Source organism: Lithobates pipiens, unplaced genomic scaffold (genome assembly GCF_037356315.1).
Source record: "Lithobates pipiens isolate NorthernLeopardFrog02 unplaced genomic scaffold, aLitPip1_a1.2 Scaffold_19, whole genome shotgun sequence".
NCBI lineage: Eukaryota > Metazoa > Chordata > Amphibia > Anura > Ranidae > Lithobates > Lithobates pipiens.
Genome location: NW_027507764.1, coordinates 523,232,745 through 523,255,108, shown reverse-complemented (window position 1 = coordinate 523,255,108; position 22,364 = coordinate 523,232,745). Strand labels below are relative to the sequence as shown.

Genomic DNA, 22,364 nt, shown 5'->3' with positions numbered 1-22,364 from the left:
ATTTAGAGCCCACCCAGGTTTGTTAGAATAGAGAATGAATGTTACCTATTCTAACACTGAATCGCCGCTCCACCAATCAGGAAGCACGGGTGTAAGTCGTGTTTCCTGATTGGCCAAAAGGAGAAGTGCTCTGATTGGCCGCTGAGAAGGGAGAAGACAGAACCCGTTGAGCAGAGGAAGGAGATGCCTGCTTGTGATGCCCATGAAGTAGAGCCGCGGAAGCCACCCCTGGTTGAGGTAAGTGGACTGACTGACTGACCCAACCCGGGGGGGGGGGTGTATGGTGGGTGCACTTTGCCACCGCCCTACAAAAAAATTACCACCAGCTACCACTGGTCACCTACAATTTTTTTATGTAATGATCAAGCTGATTACAGAAAAAATCTGTTCCCACTCACCCATATCAGGATTTATGTTCTGAGACTTCAATCATAAAATCAATCTATTTGCAGATATTATGCTTTTCTTAACCAATCCAGAATCCTCTCTACCATTGGCCTTTCAAATTTTGACCCAATCTAGCCACATCTCTTACTATAAATTTAATGCCTCCAAATCCTTAATCCTCGATTTAGGAGTAAGAAGTGTTACCAAAATGAACCTCCAAAAACACATTCCAGTCATATGGAGTACCAAGGGAATCCAATATCTAGGTATCACCCTTACGACTGCAACCCAAAACCTTGCCCCTGCCAATTTTAAACCTCTCATATCCAAAATTGGAGAAGAACTCAAAAGGATGACGCATTTTGAAAGGTCATGGTAAGGCAGACTGGTGACCATAAAGATGTCTATTCTACCCCAAATTCTCTACATCTAGATCCTTACCAATCCCGATTGCAAAACATTATGTTGAGTCCTATGGCAGGGCAAAAGGGCTAGATGTCCTCACTCATGCTTGATTAAACATAAATCCATAGGGGGAGCAGGGAGAGCTGCTTTATAAGATTACTACAGGTTCTCGTCGGAGGAGGTTCCGCAGTGGGTTGAGACAGAAGCAGTCACTTTTACTAAGTGACATGTAGAAAAAAAACAAGACATTAGACCTATACCTTTAACTATGAAGCCAGCTACTGGCCTGGAGACACCTCACCTCCCAAACACCATCCCGGTGTACCCCCCACCCAACTTCACTAATCTGCAGATCCTTGAGGCCATGATCCCATTGTTTTCCACCAGATCACTAACGCTTTATTGAATCTTCCATGTAGCGGATCTATTCAATATTGATGTCCCCTACACATTTGCAGGGCTAGTCCAGAAATACCAACCACCCATTCAGTTGCAATTCACCTGTAGGAGATTGTTACACTTTCTCACTAAGAATCCTATCCCTAAATTCACATTACACCCAAAAGCACTGGAATTCTACCTCACATCTGAATGTAGGGACAAAGAAATTTCCCTCTTCTCTAATTGGATGCGGGTTTCCGACATCCAATTCACAATAGCGGGAGATTTTGACCACCTCTCTATGGAGCCAGTTCACATATCTCCTCTGCTGCTCCAGTGCGAATTTCCACAGCAGCTCTGTGCGTCTTTTGGTCCATTTCAGGCCTGAATTCAGCCAAAAATTTGTGCTGAAATCGGTCCTGAAACGGTGAACGGGGACGTACCGGACCCCTGCTGTGAGCTGCATGCGAAGATGGTATGAACCCAGAGTAAAGCACAATAGCCACAGGAAAACATCCAGATAATACCAAACTCTTAAACCCAATTTTGAATCATCTGAGCACGTAGTAGTGTTTGATGCACATCAGCGACTATCACCTTCTGACACTGAGGTATTCCTGTATGGGATAGGCTGTATAAGAAAGGACTTCCCCTCTTGTTTTTGCCAGTGTTCAATCACCTTTAGGCAGTGCATAACCCAGGTAGTCATGATTTATAGCTGGCTCTGTGTCCCGTGATGTACGTTAAAGAAAGACGGTTTATCAGATTAGGAAAGTTATGCCGCGTACACACGGGCGGACTGTATGCTCGTGTGTGGGCTTCAGCTGACTTTTTCAGCGTGCAGTCTGGCGTACTAAGTATTTCGGATTTTTCGAAATTCTGTCTGTCATACTTTGGTTTCAGCGGACAATCCGCTCGTCAGTAGGCTAGTTCGACGGACTAAGAATGGCGCATGCTCAGAAAGGATTTACACGGCGGAAGGGTGCTTTGCTGTGTATTGGACTTCCTATTTCTAGTCCCGTGGTACGTGCTGTACACGTCATCGCGCAAGCTTTCGACGGACTGTTTGTGAACCCGTGTGTGGTCAAGTCCGTTCAGTCGAAAGTATGACGGACTGTCCGTCGGATTGTATGACGGACTAAGTACGCCATACAGTCCGCTCGTGTCTACGCGGCATTAGTTTAATCCCCACACCAGAATAAAACACATTTTTTACCATCCTTACCACTGCCCATTCTGGTGTGCGTGACCAATAATTTATAGCTGTGATGGTGCCCTGACAAAAATGGTCCCCTACTGTCCCCTTGTGATGATATCAGTCCCCTTCTCAGAACACAAGAAAAGAAGACTCAGGCCAATGGGACACGTGACTGCGGATTACGTCAAGCAAAAGGGGACATTTGCATGCCAGTACTATGGCTTTTCTGCAAGTGTTTTTTTTGTATCAGATGCCACTGGTATATTTTTCGTACAGCATATCCTGATACTGAGGAATTTAAGAGTGTGCTTATAGTTGAAGCCCTATCATGAGCTTACCTATACTCTTTTGGACTGACAAAAAATAATCTTTTCCATGCTTATCTTGCTCAGGGTATGCTAATAGGATTAAGGGTAGCATCCCTAAATCCATAAGTATGAAGAACTATGTTTTTTAAACTTCATCTTATATGTGAAAGTACATACATGGATTACGTACTGAATTGTCCTTGTAACCTATTGTTTAAAGTGGTTGTAAACCCTTAGAAACCATTTTGACCTACAGGTAAGCCTAGATCAGGGATATGCAATTAGTAGACCTCCAGCTGTTGAAGAACTACAATTTCCATGAGGCATAGCAAGACTCTGACAGCCACAAGCATGACACCCAGAGGTAGAGGCATGATGGGACTTGTAGTTTGCAACAGCTGGAGGTCCGCTAATTGCATATCCTTGGCATAGATTAAGGCTTTAGGAGATATTTGCCAAAAGACAGGCACCACTGTCTACGGCACATGTGCCGTAGACAGCAGCGCGCCGATGTTAACTGCGATATGCCGCGAGTGGCGGCTCCCGTACGCATGCACGGGAGTGACATCATCGCGGCTCCTTCGAATGACAGCGCCGGAGCAGCGAGACCCACCAAGAAGATGTGCCAGGTAAGTGACACATAATGGACTACTATGTGATGCATAGTAGCCCATTATGCTTTACCTTTGCAGGGTTTACTTCCTCTTTAGGACTACACAAAAAAAAAAACAGACAAGGGGTTGATATAGTAAATGAAAATAGTCTGTTCGCTTTGAAGCGCTGCTCGCTTTCATCATTCTTGCACTGGTTTTGGTATTTGCAAATAGGGGGTTTTAAAACGATATCCTATTTTAAGAAAACTGATAGGAACTCTTTTATACCCACAGAGAGCTGCCACCATAGCTCATGGTTAAGTTCAATCCCTAAAGGTCAGTTTATTAGGATGAGGAGGAATTGCTCTGATGTTAGCGACTTTAGGTCGCAGGCTAATATTTTGAAAGGGAGACTGTAAGAAAAGGGGTACGATGCTGAATCCATGAACATAATGATTGAACAGATTGCTGAGGGCGATAGAACTGCTCTTCTGAGGGCTAGTTCGGGCAAGGAGAGGGAGAAGCTTGTTGTCCCTTTTGTTACAACTTTTTCCACCCAACACTATCTAGTCAAAAAGATGTTGCGTAAACATTGGCATCTGTTGTCTAATGATAGAGTCATTCGTACCTTTCTTCCAGCTAAACCAGAGATTATCTTTAGAGGGGTCCCCTCCCTGAGACATAGGATAGCTCCTAATGTAATTGATCCCCCTACTAAGAATATCTCCTTTTTTCAACATATAACAGGATACCATCAATGTCGAAGGTGTCAGATCTGTATGTTGAATAAAAGTAAAAAGAGAAAAACTGAAACCTTTGTCTCTACCAGTACTCAGAGGGAACATCAAATTGAACCCTTTATAACGTGCAGCTCCAAGGGCGTGGTATACCTTTTGCAATGCCCTTGTGGGCTCCAATATATAGGGAGAACCAAGCGAGCTATGCAAGTACGCTTAGGTGAGCATATCACAAACATTAAAAACAGGTATAAATTTCACTCAGTATCCAAACACTATGATTTACATCATGGCCGTAATCCAGCAAACACCTTATTTCTAGGTATCGACAAGTTTAGCGCGCACTGGAGGGGGAGTTCCCTGGTGCGTGATTTGTCTAGACTAGAAATGATGTGGATACAAAAAACACGGTGTTATACTCCCCATGGTCTTAACGTGGATGTTGACGTGAATGCCTTCATAGACGATGGTTAAACCCCTCTAATGTGAACCACTTCCGAATTCCCATGTTGGGTCCGTATTTTCAGTCCTGATATGATTAGAGAATAGAATTTTTGAATTATCTGTTTTTCTGACAAATCACTATGGGCGTTCATTCTGAATTACAGTAATTAATTATTGGCCTTGCGGGATTACATCCATCTATCCGACATCATCCCCTGTGAGGAGATGTGATGGGTATATCCCGCTCCAGTATCGACCAGTAAGGTTTGGTAGTGTTTTTTTGGCCACCCCTTACAGCATTTTGGGCCACCCTGGGAAGGTGTTTCATTCTTTGGGTGGGTGATGAGGAGGGCCCAATAATCTCTCCAATTTATATATGGGGACTTCATAGAACCCCCGATCCTTTAGGGTTGAGTATAGATTAAATGTTAGATATGAGGTGGTATGATGTAGTATTAACATTTTACTACCCTTTTTTTTTTTAAGAAGTCTACCCTAACTGGTAGGCGACCCATATTAAAGCATGGGTCAACAATCCCCCCTGTGGGACTGGGTCAACTAAGCTCCCTTGGGGATGTTTTGATATATTTGGCATATTTTAGTATATCATTCTTCCAATGGCCTTGTTATATAAGGCTTAATTGGATTAATGTCTTGTATATGAGAATGTTCCTTTTCTTCTGATTTATATAGAGTTTTACGAAATTTTTAGATTCATGAAATGGTCTGATGATCTGGTAGTCTTGTGTCCTTTGCCCATGGGGAAGAGCAGGGTCGGGGAATGATGGTAGGCCCTCCCATGTTCTGGTTGCATTTATTGGAATTGTGCGATCGGTTATGGGGGGGATGACCCGGTCCGATCGTGCTCTCCTAATGGGGAATTAAGCGACCGAGTTGTACTATTAGATATGATCCCATTCGGGAAACGGTTCAGTTCCGATTCTCTAGAGTGGTTTTTAGTTTATATATAATTTTTAAAAAAAGATTAAGTCGATATGAACCTATTTGTGAAACGGTTCGTTTCCGATTCCTTAGAGCGTTTTTGTATTTCATATTTTTTATTTAAAGATTAGGGCGAACGATCATTTTTGCCCTTTTTTTAAATGGCTGATTAGGAGCTGTAGCCAGGAGCTCGGAAGTGGGTGGTTATGTTCTGTAGCCAGTGAGTATTTAAGGCGGTGGGTCAGCGCGCCACCCGTACCCCAGGAAGAAGTCATTTTTGACGAAACGACGTAGGGTGAGCGGCGTGCTGACGTTACCGCCATTCCCCGTTGACCAGGAAGGACGGGCAGTGTTAATAGGAGAGAGCCGGCCGGCTCGTGATTGTACTTACGCTTGTACTCAACTGGAAATTTGTGAGTTTGTTTTATCTTTATTTCGTTCGGATTAAAATTTTTATGCGGAATTACGCTATGGGAGCCTTTCTTTCTTTTTTTACCTAATAATTACGGTGGAATGTGAGACGCTGTAAGAAAGAGATATAAGAGGTGGGGACGCCAGCAGAACCCATTGGAGAGACCAGGAACGATCGTTTTTCTTCATGCTTGTATGATCTCCCTAAAAAGAGATCTTGGCAGCTGGTAAGCCTCATTGAAATAGGTGGTGGATAGAACTTTCTCTTTGGGCGCACCTGCTATACATCTGAAGGGTGTTTGTAAAGAGTCACTTCAATGGACTAAAATCATATCTTTGGGCTTCCCTCCTTTTGGACTTTTTATGTGTTTTAAGTTTGAGGATTTTCTACACAATTTTTGATAGTACACACTGTCTAGTATTTAATACTAGAATTTAACATGTCACAATGTTATTATTGTAATGTATAAGTTTTAGCGCAGCTTTATATTTTTGATTTGCAAATACATTTTTCCCACATTCACTAAGCCAAGAGAACATTCCCTTGCAAAATAAACAGCATATTTGCCTTTAGTAGATCAACCCCCAGGTGTTACAACATGAATAGTCTATCAGAGCAAAACAAATTATACTCAGACATTTTTGAAAGATGTGCATAATATAGGGCAGGGCAGGGCAGCACAGTGGCTAAGCAGTTAGCACTTTCACCGATCAGCACAAGGGGCGTCAGTTAGAATCCTAACCATGGCACTATCTTCCTGGAGTTTGCATGTTCTACCTGTGCTTACGTGGGTTTCCTCTGGGTACACCGGTTTCCTCCCACACTCCAAAGACATGCTGGTTGGTTAATTGGCTCCTGTCTAAATTGGCCCTAGTATGTATGAATGTGAGTTAGGGACCTTAGATTGTAAGCTACATGAGGGCAGGGACCAATGTGAATGTACAATACATATGTAAAGTGCTGCGTAAATTGACAGCGCTATACAAGTACCCGTAATAAATAAATAGGGACCCTGATTGCAGATTTGTTTTAACAGATCAAGTCCTGAACTAAAGAGGAGCTTCAGTCAGTTCTGGAAAAACTATAAAGCCACGTACACATGACCAGACTTTCCAGCAGAGTAGGTCCGACAGGCTTCCTGACGGACTTCCGGCAGAGTTTGACTGAATTTTTGAACGATAGGACTTGGCCACACACAAACGGACTATATCCATTCGAAAGTCTGTTAGTTTTGAACGTGATGACGTAAATGGGACTAAACAAGGAAGTTCAATAGCCAGTAGCCGATAGCTTCCCTTGCGTCGTATTTGGTCCGTTGGACCAGCACACAATTTTAGTCCGTCGGAATCGAGTCCATTGGATAGATTTGAAACAGGTTCTATTTCTAGGTCCATCAGATTTATTTTTCCAAAAACGATCGGACTAGCCCACACAGGATCGGATTGTCCGATTCACTAATCCCTTTGGACCTAGTCTGCTGGAAAGTCCGGTCTTGCGTACGCAGCATAAGTCAGCAGACACAAACTGTAGCTTCTGACTATTATTTTCAACATGTTTGAGTTTTAACAGGAATAGAAATATTAAGCAATAGCATTTTTATCATTGTTTATAAACAAAGATACAATACCAAAACAAAAACATAGGGAGCAAAAGAGTAACATATACTTGTCTTAAACTGTATAATATCTAACACTAGTCGCCTGTTTTAGGCTAGCATTCAGCGTAGGACTGTGATATCAGTACCTTTTGGATCTGTGAGGATAAGTCCCTCACTTCTGGGGGGTTGCCCTATGGTTTCCTACTTCAAGATACCAATGTCCAAAGCTGAGGTGTTACCTTGGGGTCACGAGAGGGGGTCAGACACCCGACCCTTTGGGAACTCACTGTAGTAGTGCTTGATCCCCCCTCCCCCATGGCACCGTGCCCACCCCCCCAATCCCTAGCACTGCGGCAGGCTGACTGTTATAAGGCCGGTCAGCCACAGTGTCATGTTTTTTGAAGGGGTACGAACTGAGAAGATGGTTTGGAAACACTGTTGCTGGTATAATCTTAGCCAACTAGCCTGCTTAGAACCTTTTCCACGTCACCAATTAGGGGTGTAGTTTCCCCTGCTCACACAAAGAGGAGAGTGGGAACATGGTGCCCCCGACAGTAAGAGTAAAGAAAGGGAGAAGAAAAGTGCAGGTTTCAGCTCGGTATACCCAGGCAGAGAAAAATATTGCAATAAGAAGCCCAGGGTTACCAAATAGCTTTGAATTTTCCCACTTTGTCCTGTAATTTTGTAATTGAACACCTTGTCCATGACCAAATGAGTCGCTACCTCATGGACAACAACCTTCTTGACCCCTTACAGTCTGGCTTCCGCCCACAACATTCTACTGAAACTGCCCTATTAAAACTCACCAATGACCTACTAAAACCAAAGGCCACTACTCCATACTCATACTTTTAGACCTCTCTGCTGCTTTTGGCACAGTTGATCACCCGCTCCTCCTATTCTCACTCTATACCTCTTCCCTGGGCCAATTGATAAGCTCCCATGGTTTCCAATACCACCTCTATGCCGACGACACCCAGATCTATCTCTCCACTCCTCAACTCACCCCCTCAATCTCCTCACAGATCTCCAACTTACTGAATGACATATCAGTATGGATGTCACACCACTTCCTTAAACTCAATCTTTCTAAAACTGAGCTTGTTATATTTGTTATATTTCCTCCTTCACGATCCCCCCCCGTGACTTCACCATTAATATCAACAACACAACCTCCACTCATGTGGAAAACAGTGCAGCGCTTAATATATAACATGTGACTGAATATAGTGAAACAATAGATCAGGGAAAAAACTTTCAAAGATAATGTTTCCAAAAAGTAAAACATCAATGATAAACAATACACATGTGCATATTGTGCAATAAACAAAGAAGCAATAAAAATGGATTATTGAACCAAAAAAAACACTTTTAAAGAGGACAAATGGTTATTTAAACTACAGCTTAATGCTGTGAAGCACAAACTTGTAATTAAGTGAAGAAAATAAACAACAAGATTGAAAAACAAATCAAAACAAATCCCATGCCTTGGATAAATGAAGTGATTTACAAGGCCCCATATATGTGAAGATAAAAGTTCATTAAGTGAAACGTGAATGAAACTTTAAAGTTGGTCCCAGGTGTCACTGGTGTAGGTGCTTGACCACGTAAATTCTTTCACTGTACAGTTTAAGTAAGTAGTAAAGGCTTACCAGAGCCACCATTAGTGTGCGCAGATACGAACTCCCCAACGATTAGGATCGGACAAGATCGTTCCTCCGACACTCCTCGTGTAGATGGATGATTCGAATCACCTTTGGGGGTAGGAAGGTGAAAAATGACCCACACCTTCGGATGTTCCTTGAACGTCGTCCGTTCCGGTCAGTTCGAAAATTTCAAGTTGGCGTATCACCAAATGGATGAAAAAGGAAAAAACGCCCAATCGTGTGATAAAGTCTAAAACACGTGAACTTTATTTTCCAACCATATAGACGTTGAAAGCTACAAATGACTCGATCGAGTCGCATAAAATTGAACGAAGAAAATTGCTAGCAAAAATATATAAAATCAAGCAGATAAAAATAGCACGAGATGTAGACGTATCTACCCGCGAGATGTAGATACGTCTACATCTCGTGCTATTTTTATCTGCTTGATTTTATATATTTTTGCTAGCAATTTTCTTCGTTCAATTTTATGCGACTCGATCAAGTCATTTGTAGCTTTCAACGTCTATATGGTTGGAAAATAAAGTTCACGTGTTTTAGACTTTTTTTCACACGATTGGGCGTTTTTTTCCTTTTTCATCCATTTGGTGATACGCCAACTTGAAATTTTCGAACTGACCGGAACGGACGACGTTCAAGGAACATCCGAAGGTGTGGGTCATTTTTCACCTTCCTACCCCCAAAGGTGATTCGAATCGTCCATCTACACGAGGAGTGTCGGAGGAACGATCTTGTCCGATCCTAATCGTTGGGGAGTTCGTATCTGCGCACACTAATGGTGGCTCTGGTAAGCCTTTACTACTTACTTAAACTGTACAGTGAAAGAATTTACGTGGTCAAGCACCTACACCAGTGACACCTGGGACCAACTTTAAAGTTTCATTCACGTTTCACTTAATGAACTTTTATCTTCACATATATGGGGCCTTGTAAATCACTTCATTTATCCAAGGCATGGGATTTGTTTTGATTTGTTTTTCAATCTTGTTGTTTATTTTCTTCACTTAATTACAAGTTTGTGCTTCACAGCATTAAGCTGTAGTTTAAATAACCATTTGTCCTCTTTAAAAGTGTTTTTTTTGGTTCAATAATCCATTTTTATTGCTTCTTTGTTTATTGCACAATATGCACATGTGTATTGTTTATCATTGATGTTTTACTTTTTGGAAACATTATCTTTGAAAGTTTTTTCCCTGATCTATTGTTTCACTATATTCAGTCACATGTTATATATTAAGCGCTGCACTGTTTTCCACATTTCTGTTATTTAGACCTAGTATCTGTTTTTTTGTGCTTGGCTGCTATTTTCTTAAATTGATTTTTTCCATATCAACTAATTTTTACCAAGCGCAAGTTTTACTCTTTTGTTTTTTACAACCTCCACTCATGCCAGAGTCCTGGGTGTAATCCTTGACTCTGACCTCTCCTTCAGCCCCCATATCCAATCACTGGCTAAATCCTGCCGCCTTCACCTCCGCAACATCTCCAGAATTCGACCCTTCCTGACTAATGACACCACAAAGCAACTAGTTCACTCCTTGATTATTTCCTGCCTTGACTACTGCAACTCTCTCCTTAATGGCCTACCCTTAAGCAGGCTATCCCCCCTTCAGTCTATTATGAATGCTGCTGCTAGACTAATACACCTCACTAATCATTCCGCGACTGCTGCCCCTCTCTGACAATCCCTTCACTGGCTTCCCCTACCCCACTGTGTAAAATTCAAAATGCTAACCATAACATACAAAGCAATCCACAACCTCGCCACCATCTACATCACCAACCTAATCTGCAGATATCTCCCAAATCGTCTCCTCCGCTCCTCCGACGACCTCCTGCTTTCTAGCTCCCTTGTTACCTCCTCTCATGATCGCCTTCAAGACTTCTCCAGAGCCTCTCCCATCCTCTGGAACTACCTGCCCCAGTCTGTCCGCTCAGCCCCTACCCTTTCCACCTTTAAGAGTTCCCTGAAAACTCATTTATTCAGGGAAGCCTATCCCACACCCACCTAACTGTCCCAGAGCCGCCCCCATCAAATCATTCTCTGCAGCTATTACTTTTTGTACCACCACCCCCTCCCTTTAGAATGTAAGCTCTATGAACAGGGCCCTCCTGTACCTTTTGTATTGTACTGTAATTGTGTTGTCTCCCCTATACATTGTAAAGCGCTGAGTAAACTGTTGGCGCTATATAAATCATTAATAATAATAATAATAATTTTGCTACTATGTGTTCTTGCGCCATTATCCAGGATATTTTTCTGTTAGCCCCCCCTGAAAGATACAGTTGGAGTTTTCCATGCCCTTGTGAGCGTTACCTTAGCTTCCAGGCGGATGTAGAACGTTAGGGTTTGCAGGTGTCTAGGTACCCCAGAAATTTTGCGGTTTAAGAGGGCAAAGGTGGGGTCTGAAGAGATCGTGATGCCTGTTATTTTCCTCACAGTGTGAAAAACCCTTTTCTAGAAGGACCTAATGTGGGGAAATGACCGTCAAATGTGGAACATTGTGCCCTCCAGATCACACCCTCTGAAACATAAAGATACCTCTGGGTAGATCATGGCCAGCCTAGAGGGGACAAAGTACCTCCTAGTTAGGATTTTGATATTAGTTTCAATCAGGGAGACATTAGAATACCTTTATGGGAGCGTTGAAATACTTGAAACCGGGGGGGGGGGGGGGGCGTGACCAGAAGTCAGCAGGAGCGGACGTGTTGCGGCTGAGCTTCGCAAATTCACCGCTCAATCTACCGCCATCTGAGGATCCTGGAGAACCATCAGACTCTCCCAGACGAGTGCCGGACCCTTGCCGCATATCTGCTCTCCAACCGGCGGCTCGTGTCCTTTAAAGGCTCGTGGCCGGCTCTGAACACCAGAGCTCCGCTGCCATCTTGGGGCCTACGGGTGTCCCGATCCTCCACGCTAGCCTCCCGAGATCTTCGGGACAGATAGCGCTACCGGACGGATGTAAAAGTAGAGGCCTACCTCTGGAGGGATCCCGGGGCAACTGAGGAACAACCGGGCCGCATCGAGGCCTCTAGCGGAGCCCTCGCTCATCTGCGGCCGGCCGCCATCTTTAGGCCTTAGGCTTGTGGGGCCTACTTCAATCCCAGTGGTAGTGGCAATCCCTGTGTCCATAACGCCACCCCACGAACGCAGAGAAGCCTACCAGAAGGCCCTGGAGGACTCTTGATTTATATCCACTGTTTGCTGCTGTTATCCGGCCTCTGCTCTGCCACATTGGATTGCTGCACGGAGCACCTTCCTCCTTGTCAGGTACTGTTCCACAACAATTCTCATCTGCCTTCCCCTGAGCCCCCGGCCTCCCCCACCATACATTCGGGCCTATTACCCTGCCCCCCCCCCCCACTTTTTTCTTCCTCCCTGTACGGCCTGGCCTCTCCTATCCCCCCCCGTGCCAGTCCGGCCAGGCCTGCTGACCTTTAGAGGATGTGAGAAACCCTCTCTTATGACAGCCATGTGGTCCTCTCCCCCGCCTTCCCAAGATTCCTTTTGAACCCTCTGCAGCTTTATTATCTATGGGAGTCGCCTCCTCAACCACTCAGCCCAGCCGTGCACCCCATGGGGAAAATCGGGGCCCAAAGAAAGTCCTACGCTTCCGCACTTCTCCCCCAATCTTCTTCCACCATGGACCGCTATCTACATAAACCTGTCTCCTCCAGCCAAACTAATGGTGACCCTGCACCAGATCCGCACAGTCACCACGAGCAAGAACCGGGCACTCCAAATGGCCTCTCACCTACCCCGGAACAGGGACCGTCTGCCCTGTTGACGGCGGATGTCCTGGATGCTAAACTCCATTCCCTACTCAAAGCCATCACTCACACCATAACTCAAGAAGTAGGGAAACTTACCAAAGAGCTGAGAGGGGAGATTGATCAATTGGGCGGCCACACAGACACCCTGGAGACTAAATTTGATGAACTGGTTCAATATGTCCAAGTTTTGGGGGAAGACAATGCCGCCATTAAACACTCTGTTTCCCAACTCCAAACACAACAAGAAGATCTCGGGAATCGAGAACGCAGACAAAACTTACGAATCAGAGGCATCCTTGAAGCGGTAGAAGACAGAGACTGTCGCTCCTATCTCCTAAGCTTGTTTAATGTGGTGGCCCCTCAGATTCCAGATATTGATTGGCGATTGGACAGGGCACAGATATCCTTGGCGCCCAAACCTCCAGCGGGAGCTAACCCAAGGGACGTAGTGGTTCAGTTCCACTACTATGATAGCAAGGAAGTTCTCACACTCGCTACTCGTAATCAATCCAGGCTGGACTTTAAAGGATCCAAGATCCAAATCTTTAATGATCTCTCGCCCATTACTCTAGTGAGACGAAAGAGCCTCTGTCCACTGACACTACATCTCCAGACCCACAAGATTCTGTACTGCTGGGGTTTCCCCTTTCGTCTCTCGGTGACCCAAGAAGGCACACAATTTTCTCTCTGCGATCTCCATGAAAGCGATGCCTTCCTGCGCAATCTTGGCCTACCTCCTCTTCCCCGGACGAGGAACCTACACCGCTCCCCACCACTCCTAGACCGTCTGCACTTCCCCTCAAAGGAGGCCATCCTTTAGGCCCCCGACCTGAAAGGAGCCACGTCAGAACATAGATAAGTTCACCTCCTTTGTTGGAACTTTCGTGGCTTTTGTTTTGGCTGCAATACCATGGTGGATACCCCCATCTACTCCCGACACCCACGGGGTGCATTGTTCATTGTTCTTTGTTCATTATTTTGTTTAATGCTTGTTTCTTTTTTCTTTTTCTTTTTTGAAGCAACCTTTGTTCAGTTGACTTGTTCTTTACATACGCTGGCTGAACCAGATTCTTGGCTTCGGAAGGCGGGGTGAGGCCCCTCGGCCCCCCCCCCCCATGTTAGGTGGTCTTCGTGACCCCCGCTTTGGCCCTAGGCTCAGACCTGGGCTTCCTGGAGGCTATTTCCCTCCAGGCTTCTCTTCAGATGTCATCTAGACTTTTGTTCATTTTTCCTTCCATGTTGTCCCCTCATAGGCTGACCTTTTTGTTTTTTTGTTTTTTACCCACAGCTCTTTTTGAATGCTTCATACATCCGTGTAACTCTCCTCAACTTTTATTTTTGTTTTGTTTTTTAAGTCTATTTTGTTTTGCCCTCGGTCTCCTTTTTTTCTTTGGTGACTGATAGCCGCTACATTTTGATAACTGTCACTGTCTATATTGCAACTGTATTACTGTTCTGCAGGTCGTCAGGTTTTTTTTTTTTTTTACTATTATGTTTTTTTCCATTTACTTCATATTCCCTATACCATGGGATCCTCTACCCACTGTATGTTATGTAATTCCTCATTTGATTTGTTATCGGTCTAGTTTGTCCTCTCCTCAGCTTCCCCCAGAACCTGCCATTGGCGCCTCAATGAAACCCTTCTACGAATCCCTGAAACCAGAGATCGATTGTCCGAGTGTCTTACTGAATATTTTCAGCTTAACATTGACACTCCTGTGGGAGGCACACAAAGCTGTTTTTAGGGGGCACTGTATTGCTACGGGCTCCCGTCTCAAAAAAGATGCCATGCATCAGCGAACCTCTGCTCTTCTCAGGCTTCGCAAAGCCGAAGAGCGCTTGTTCTCTTCCCCCACGGTGGCCGGGCTCAGGAACGTTGTTTATTTACGTAACCAACTTAGATCGCTCGACATGCAGAAAATAGATAAATCCCTCCTATGGTCCAAACAGAAATTTTACAAATACTCTAACAAACCCCATAGGATGCTGGTAAACAAACTCAAGCCTCGGCCCTTCCATGTATATCCAGACTCCCTTAGACAGCATGATGGTCCCCCCTCTTATTGCCCTTTTACGATGTCCAAAATATTTGGTGAATTTGATCATAAATTGTATAAATGCTTGCAAGCTGATGACCACTATACCTTCACTCAGGAGAAATTTAACTCCTTCACAGACTTGCTACATCTTCCCAAACTCTCTCCTGACCACCTTCCATCCTTGAATTCAGCAATCTCCCCCGAGGAATTGGCAGAGGTGGTGGAGAACCTTCCCACTCAAAAAGCCCCTGGCCCTGATGGTTTACCGTACTCCTATTACAAAACCTTCCTCCCAATTCTGGGCCCGCATCTACTCTCCCTATTCTCTTCCCTACTGAAAGGCACCCTACCTGATCCCCAATTTCTACACTCTCACGTTTACGTAATCCCGAAACCTGGAAAAGACCCCTCTCTCCCAGATAACTACAGACCCATTGCACTGCTCAATTCCGACTACAAAATCTTCTCTAAGATCTTGGTGAACAGATTATCCCATTTAATACCACAGCTTATCCATAAAGACCAAGTGGGTTTTGTGTTGGCCAGATATGCCGGTGATAATACAAGACGCACCATAGATCTAATCGACTTACTAAATAAAACGAACCGCCCAGCTCTGATATTGAGCCTTGACGCTCACAAAGCGTTTGACAGGCTTAGCTGGCCACGTTTGCCATGCTCTCCAGCTTTGGCTTTGAAGGCCCCTTTATGGACGCTTTACATGCCCTTAATTCCCGACCCTCTTCTCAGGTCCAATTATCCTACTTATCACCTTCCTTCTCTTTGAGTAATGCCACTAGGCAGGGTTGTCCATTATCTCCCTTACTTTTCATTCTTTGTCTGGAACCTATGGCAGCTGCTGTTCGTAATCACCCTGATATCCGGGGTGTGACATTACGTCAAAATGAATACAAATTATCTCTGTATGCTGACGATATTTTGCTGACCCTGACCAGACCTCACACCTTCCTCCCCAATTTGCATACCCTACTGCAACAATTTAGCTCCCTTTCCGGATATAAGATCAACACTAACAAGACAGAGGCTCTTCCTATTCTTATTCCGCCCTCAGATCTTATTGCTCTGCAGCGCAACTATTCTTATCACTGGTGCACAGACTCCCTTAAATACCTAGGGGTTAATCTAATGTCCTCCTATTCAAGTCTTTATCAAGCTAATTTTCCTCCATTCTTCCAGGACATTGACCGACTCTTGCGACAATGGGACCTTTATCCCATTTCTCTCTTGGGTCACATCAATGTCTTGAAGATGTCTGTCATGCCAAGACTTCTCTACTTGTTTGAAACTTTGCCAATCCCCGTTCCCATGTCCCAACTTAAAGCGACCCAGAGGTAATTTCTTAATTTTATTTGGCACTATAAAGCCCATAGGATAGCTAGTTCGGTTGTGCTCACTCTCAGAGCCGGAGGTGGACTGGGGGCCCCTGATCTCCTTAAATACTATTTTGCTATGCTATGTTTGGTCACACAGGATAACATCCAGCGTTTGGTCAGACATTGAAATCAGTATTACAACTCCAGTCCACCCCTGCTCGATGGTCTGGGCGGGACTAGAGACTTCTATAAATCAGCTTAGAAATCTTTGCCTACGTCCTATGCTCTTTACTCTTTCCATATGGAAGAAATGTTCCCAGCGTTTCTCCCTGGCCTCCCCATGTCCACCATTACTAAATGTATTGTTTAATACTGACATCCCAGACAGTCTATCCTACACTCGAATGCTCCCCTGGACGCAAGCTGGAATCTTCCAACTCCGTAACCTGGTACACCCAATCACCCATACACTCCTATCTTTTGTGGACATTCAACGGAAATTTTAGCTCCAAAAACCCTACCCTTACCCTGGACAAACCTACCCCTTTTGAACTTCTATGTTCCCAAGGCCCATACCAAACTCATCTCCGAAATTTACAAATACCTGCATATCATTCCTTCTCTCCCCGGCATGAGTCACCCCTACATGCACAAGTGGTCCCAGATTATTAATCAGATCATTACTATTCCCCAGTGGCAGAAAATTTGGGAAGTAGCTTCCAAATCTTCACGATGTGTGGAACAAAGGGAGACAATCTATAAGATTCTAATGTTTTTGTACAGGACCCCGGAGATCCTGCATAAATATGATCCTGGGGTCTACCCAATGTGTTGGAGATGCCGGAAGAATACTGGCTCCCTTTTCCACATCTTCTGGGAATGTCCCGTCATCCAGCCTTTTTGGTCCTCTATCCATACATATTTAAAAAACCTTTTTGACACTTCCCTCCCTCAAACTCCAATCCACTTTCTTAGGCTTGCCCTTTCCTGCTATGTCCACAAACGCCCAGAAACTAATAGGTTTTATTCTACTGGCGGCGAAGCGGACCATACCACTGAGATGGCTATCACAATCTTCACCCAGGCTCCCACAGGTATTACAAACCCTGGAACAGATTCGCAGAATGGAGCACCTTACCACTACTATTTACGACACGCTACCCAGGTTCTCCAGGGTTTGGGTCCCATCCCACTCCCCTCCCCCCCCCCCCCCCGCTACATCTCCCTGATTTTCACCAATGTTACAGTGTACATAGGTACAAATGGTGCAATTGTAACCTGATATTGTCTGTCCTTTGCTTTCTTTGCTTTTTACTTTTGTTTGTTACATCATTGACACTGACAACCGTTTGATGTTATGCTCCTCTTTGTAATTTTGAAATCGTTCAATAAAATATACAATAAAAAAAAAAAAATGCTTGAAACCAAACTGCTGGTTCCCATGAGTGCCCCATGTCCATCTCCCAGGCGTATGGTGGAATGTCTTCCTTACCTGCCAGGCAAGAATAGATCAACAAGATTTCTCCACTCTGATCCATGTTGTTAGCGCACCATTGTTCATATGGATTGATTTTAGGTGGTTCATTCCTAACTGTACAAATAGAGTTAAGGAAGTGGACAATTTGGGTGAATTGGAACATTTCTGAGTTGGGCATTTCTAATGTAGTTCTACAGTGTTTCAGATTGAGGGGGTGAGAAAATGGCCAATGCGAAACAGGCCTTTGTTAGCCCACCAGCAGAAAGCTTGGATGTTTAGGCCTGGGGGGAACTTTGAACTGTGGAAAATATGCAACAGGGGCCTTAAGGGGGAGATCAGTGAATGTTTATGGAGTGTGCTGCACAGCTCTACCGAGTGGGAGAGAGTAGAGAACATTATAGCCAGTCTGGATTTGTTTCACTCCATAGGAGGTAGTCTATTGTATTTAAAAGGACAGCTTGTCTTTCCATGGAGAGCCAGTCGGGTTTAAGTCCCCTAGAGCAGTGGTCATCAACCCTCTCCTCAGGGCCCACTAACCGGCCAGGTTTTCAAGATAACTAAAATACATCACAGGGGATATAATTTGCTGCTAATTGATTGCAGTATTCTAGTCTGCATCTCCCAAAGGTAATACATAAAACCTGGTCTGTTAGTGGGCCCTGAGGACAGGGTTAATGACCACTGCCCTAGAGTAGGCTGTTTGGGTGAGTTGAGCAGCCTGATAGTACCACCATAGGTTCGGAAGGCCTATGGCTCCCTGTGATTTTATCCTGTAGAGAACCTCTTTGGTACATCTGTATCCTTTATTTTCCCAAAGTGTACTATTTGAGATTGCAATTTTAAAATGTATTGTTTCTTAATAGGGATCGGGAGAGAGTGGAACAAGTACAGCATGCGTGGGAGAAGGGTAATTTTTACCACGTTAACTCTGCCCAGACAGGATAGACCACACTTCGACCACCTCTCCAGGTCCTCTCCACACTTACATACTATAGGGGGGTAGTTTGCTTGAAAGAGCTTGCTTGCATCATGAGTCAGTCTAATGCCCAAATATGGGATTGCATCTGTTGCCCAAGTGAATCTGAAGTTGTGTTTTAGCTGGGTGATCAAATCAGGGGGAACAGAGACATTCAGGGCTATGGGTTTAGATAAGTTGACCTGCAGACCCGAAACCTGACTAAATTCCTTGAGGATTTTGTATACAGTTGGGGTGGATGTTAGGGGGGAGGTAATAAATAGGAGTAAATCATCCACACCTAATATACACTTGTGTTTCTGGTCTCCGCAAGTAACCCCAATTGATGTCAGCATTGATCCGGATCACGATGGCCAGGGTTTCAATGGCCATTGCGAAGAGGAGGGGGGAGAGTGGGCATCCTTGTCTAGTTCCCCTACCAATGGTGAAGGTGTCTGAGTATTTGCCCAGTAAGCGCACTTGTGCATTAGGTGACAAGTAAAGTGAGTGAGTTATACCTAGGAATTTTAGCCCGATACCCCATCTCCCCAGTATTTCATAAATATAAGGCCAGGCTACTGATTCAAAGGTCTTACGAAGGTCTATCGAGAGGAGAAAACCACTCTGAGGAGGACCACCATCCCACTGAGAGTTGAGCAATGATATAACATCTACTGCTCTCCTAATTTGGTCTGGGCCCTGTCTCCCAGGGATGAAGCCCACCTGACCTCTGTGTATTTACGTAACTATGAAACTCACTACTCTGTTAGCCATTATTTTAGTCGTTATCTTTATATTGTTATTGATAAGTGAGATTGGACGGTAGTTATCAACTTCACTCGCATCTTTCCCTGGTTTGGGGATGACAGAGATATATGTGGAATTAACATCTTTTTCTAGGGGGGGCGTGACAGGATGTGCAGAGTGGAGTGAGTGAGTGCGTGAAGACGCTGTGTGTGTCTCCCTCCCTGGCCCCCATGGCGAAAGCGCGGTGTGCTTAAAAATTACGGCCGGGTGCAGCAAGAGAAGGGTCGGAGCTGAGCAGCTTGGCAGCATAGCAGGACGCTGGACGGGAGGAGGAGCGACGGCTTGCATCACCTTGGTGTGTGGAGATCTCGGAGATGCTCGCTGACCCCCGCTGACCCCCGCTGATCTCCGCTGATTTCCGGGTTCCGTATCCTGACGGCCGCAGAGAAGGACGAGCCCACGAATACTCCCGACCAATGCCGAACCCCTCGGACCGAGAGACGCCGCTCACAGTATTGAGTAGTTCCGAACGCTCCCCCGCTCCCCGGTAAGCCGCGACAGGAGGAAGGAGGTAAGCGGCGGGATTGTGGGGGAGGAAGAAACCGGCTGACTGAGGGGCATTGCAAGCAGAGGCTTGGTGGAGCAAGTAGGGATACAGTGAAGCCCGTGGGCCGGTAACAGTTAATTAGGCACCGAAGGGGGTAAGAAAGTCCTGTATCCCCCTGTTAGTTTTTTTTTTTTTCTCCTCCTCTCCCTCTGGATGTTTGGATGCCCGGACTCTACCGCCCTGTGTGTGAGGCTGTTATAGGAGAAAAAAAAAAGGGGAAATAAACCCCCGAACATTCTGTAAGCAGTGTTCAGGAAAATCAGACTTTGGGAACCTGTGTTCTGTGGACTGACTGTGAGTCCAGCTCAGTACTGCGCTAATGTAACAACTGAACTATATGTATTAATTGAAGGACGGTGTCTGGGTATTAACGGGCTGAACGGTACATGAGCTGATGTGAGCAAAATAAATGTGTGTGGTGTTTTGAAGCCTAGAAAAATCAAGAAAACAGGAAGAGTCTGTGATACCTGAAATGTACATTGGGATACGGCTTTTACCGCATTTAAAGTTTATTGTTCGGTGGGCGGCAGGGTTAAAATCCTTTTAAACTGTGCTATACCCAGGATTGTTCTGAAGGAAGCGGCGAGAAAGGGAAAGTAATATGCAGCACCTGCGCTCAGCAAAAGAAAGGGGGGAAAAAAGTTCGCAACAGTCCGCCACAGCAGCCAAATTAGAACAATATGCTCATAACCCGGCACAGTCTGCTCAGACTCCTGCAAAAAAAGGACAGTCAAAGGTGCAGCAAGGTGTAATGACCGAAAGGAAAAGTATGGGACAGTCAAACATTAATATTAATACGCAGGCTGGAGCAGGGGCAAAATCCTCAGTAAATAAAAATGCGGATGCAGGGGAACAGCATACAGAAACTATAACAGGCGACTCCCCCTTGATAGAAAAAGAGCCAACTATAAAGGACGTGCTATTGGCCGTAAATGCATGTAACATCTCTCTGAAAGAACTTTGTAAACAAATGAAGGGAGTGAAGGAGGATCTACTAGTGGTAAGGCAAGACCTACAGAAAGTGGTGGAAAGAACGACAGAACTCGAGATGAGGACTAGTAGACTAGAAGATGATACAACCTTCTTAATTAAAGAAGTAGAAGGCTTGAAGGAGCAGTTTAGTAGTTATAGAACAAGAATGGATGAAATGGAAAACAGGCTCCGGAGGGACAATGTGCGAATAGTGGGACTTCCTGAAAAAAGCGAGGGTGTAAACCCTGCTGAATTTATGGAGCATCTTTTGGTTGATCTGTTCGGAAGGGAGGCTTTTTCGACAACATTTTCTATAGAGAGGGCACATAGGGTACCCTTTAGAGCCCCACCTGAGGGGGGGCGCCCTAGGCCTGTACTGATGAAATTACTCAACTATAAAGATAAAGTGGTGTTATTACGGAAAGCAAGGGAAATGGGGAATGTATTGTATAGGGGTGTTAGAATTTCATTATACTCAGATTTTTCCCCAGAACTCCAGAGAAAAAGGGCAGAGTTCTTTCAGGTGAAACGCAAGCTACAGAAGCTTAGTGTGTCATATGCTCTTCTATATCCGGCAAAGTTACGGATTAATGCTCTAGGACATACTCAGGTTTTCTGCTCTCCAATGGAAGTGGAAAAATGGATAGAAGAAAATAAAGAAAAATTTTAGCCCCTGGGGACCGTGGTCAGGAGGGTGCTGGGAAGATAGGAAGAGTTGGGGGGGTATAGTATGCATGGTTCTTTTTTTTTTTTTTTTGTTGTTTTGTGTGAAAGGGGGGGGGGTGGGAGGGAGGCAACACACAGCGAGGGTAACAGGTGTGGGTGGTGAATAGGTTGTGAAGAGAGTGGTATATGGTCACTAATAGCCCCTTGGGTAACACCTGGGAAGGTGGGGGAGGGGGTAGAATGGGAGGGGAGGGAAGAAAAGGGGGGAGGTTGAGGGTGGGAAAAAAATATATGTTTGCACTAGAAGAAGTTCAGGAGATAATCCAAATAAAGAAAGGATACAAAGTTAGGGGTGGTAAAATATGGGGCGGTAAAAAACAAGGAATATCTGTTGGTTTCACGGGGAAAAATGGTAACAAACAATTATATAGTATAATTCACGTTAAGAGACACATAATATATGAAATAATGATGATGTTTGGGAAATTTATTGTTATACTGTGGTTTAATAATAGGGGAGGTTGGTATAATCTAATTAAAAGGGTGGGAGTGGATCCTAGCAGTGTTTTCATAAGACTGTTCATCTTATCCTCTCTCCATCCTGCTCCGCTTCCCTTTTTCATCTATTGGTGTTAATGCAGGATGGAAAAATCAAGGTAGGCTCCTGGAATGTGAGGGGCCTGGGGACGCAGGTGAAACAAAAAGCGGTGCTTTCAAGGTTG

At 44.7% G+C, this 22,364-nt stretch overlaps 1 protein-coding gene across 1 annotated transcript in view; it reads right to left on the bottom strand.

The window, feature by feature from the left end:
* LOC143998093 (voltage-dependent T-type calcium channel subunit alpha-1I-like) overlaps positions 1–22,364 on the bottom strand; it is a 1,330,488-nt gene that overhangs the window by 837,446 nt on the left and 470,678 nt on the right. The window lies entirely within an intron of this gene.